The following is a 1,888-nucleotide window of genomic DNA, read 5'->3' on the forward strand; positions in this document are numbered from 1 at the left end:
TGATTTTTATCAAAGTGTTGTTAAACCACAATTTAAAAGCTGTGTTACATTTTCATTGGTAGTTTTTTTATTAGACTTATTATTTGGTTCTACTATACAGTCAATGAGAGAAGCATGTGAGGCTGAAAAAACCCTCACCTTCTCAGTGAACTCGGTCTTTGTCCATGGGGAGAGGACAAGCAGAGGACAGGAGAACAGAAAGTTAAAGTCTTTCTAGCTGTCACTTACCTGAGTGAATGAAAATTGTTCTCCATATTTGACTCCTCCCTTGGGGGAGCGGTGAGCTGCAGACACAGCTGCATTTGGTGGTTGAACCCCCCAATCCAACCCTTTAAGTTGAGGATCAAGCTGGAAAGCATTGAGTCCTGTTTTTGAGTCTTTGGTTTGACTTGACTCTGGATTTCAACTCAAATCCAGAGCAAATGTGGGCGGAGTCATTATTTAACAATGAAAAGCTTGATCAATAATGAGCGTCTCAGTGAAAATGCAGGAACATTTTCCCCAAATCAAGTCTGTTCTTGCTCCTGTTTGGTGTGAAGAGGAGCAAACATTTCTCCTCTTCACATGGACTTTCAGGGATGAAGATCCAGCGTTCACAGAGGAGGATGGATTCTCAGCAGCTCCAGAAATTTTCAGCTCCCAGACCTGAAAACATCCCAGAGGTCAGTAAATGAGTTTTCTTCTTCTTCTTCTTAGCAAACTCTCTGGGATTTGTTGAATCCACGTCCTGAAATCTCCAGTCATTTCCACAGTTGATCAAAGTGAGTTTCAGCTGGAATGATCAATGTTTCAAAGAGCTTCAGTCTGGATCTCATTCTAGTGATGAACTAAAAAGACCTGCTGCTCATTTGATTGTTGCTGCTTTACTTTCTACAAACATTTGAAAATGCTGACTGTTCTTTGTAACTGCATTTGGAGCTTTTAGAAACTTCACTGTAGAAAAATCCTTTAGAATCAAGGAGGTATAGATATAAATTATCTAGAACTTCATCCCATGATTCTGATGAACTTGATGATTCTGATGACCATCCAGGTCTTTGAACGGATGGACTTTGTAGAATGTTTTATTTTAAAGTCAGTCATAACATGACATTCTATAATCCACGTTTCTATACAGGCAGAGCTCTAAATGAACAACCACCAAATGCAGGTCAAACGTCAGCAAAACTCTTTGACTTTGACAGGAGAGTCTTTGTTCTTCATCTCTGAGGATCAAAGACAGAGAAATGTTTGGCTTGTAGAATTCTAATAGAGCTGGTAGACTTTGGATGTTCTAATCAGTCAGAACTGAAAATGTTCCAATCATTGGATTGAAGACAGCAACCATGAGCTGATTGTTCTTCTCTGAAGTACAGATCATTATAGGGCATGTTCATGTTCATTTACATTTTCAAACCATGGAGGTTTTATTTACTATCATATGTTTTATACAGTTTTATTTATTTAGTATGTTTTTAGTTTGTATTATTTTATGTCCTGATAACTGTTATTATGCTGCACTGAATTGTGTTCAATGTGTTTTGTATCCTGTTTTCAATTGTAATTGTAGCGAAACATGGCCGCTGACACGGACAAACAAAATTCAGTTGTGACTCTATCTCCTCACTGACCATGTGGCCTAATGGACAAGGCGTCTGACTTCGGATCAGAAGATTGAGGGTTCGAGTCCCTTTATGGTCGGAGGATTTGAAGAGTCCAATAAAATCCTCAAAAAGAAAACAAATACAAGTTAAGAAATGAAACTTGAGTTCAAATCCAATTTAACACAGTTTTTCCCAGAGTTCTTTGCAGCTGCTATGACAATTCGCATGCTCGTGGGATCTGCTGCGGAGCGGGAGCCGTATATTACATCCCTAGTGGTTTAGGATTACCATAGAGAATAAATGGA

At 38.8% G+C, this 1,888-nt stretch overlaps 1 non-coding gene across 1 annotated transcript; it reads left to right on the forward strand.

Annotated features, from left to right (window-relative positions):
- Positions 1-1,607: 1,607 nt before the first annotated feature.
- trnar-ucg lies at positions 1,608-1,680 on the forward strand. The gene has a single exon. It is a non-coding gene; the product is annotated as a tRNA-Arg (tRNA).
- The last annotated feature ends 208 nt before the right edge of the window (positions 1,681-1,888 follow it).

This window comes from Oryzias melastigma, unplaced genomic scaffold (genome assembly GCF_002922805.2).
Source record: "Oryzias melastigma strain HK-1 unplaced genomic scaffold, ASM292280v2 sc02189, whole genome shotgun sequence".
Classification (NCBI taxonomy): domain Eukaryota; kingdom Metazoa; phylum Chordata; class Actinopteri; order Beloniformes; family Adrianichthyidae; genus Oryzias; species Oryzias melastigma.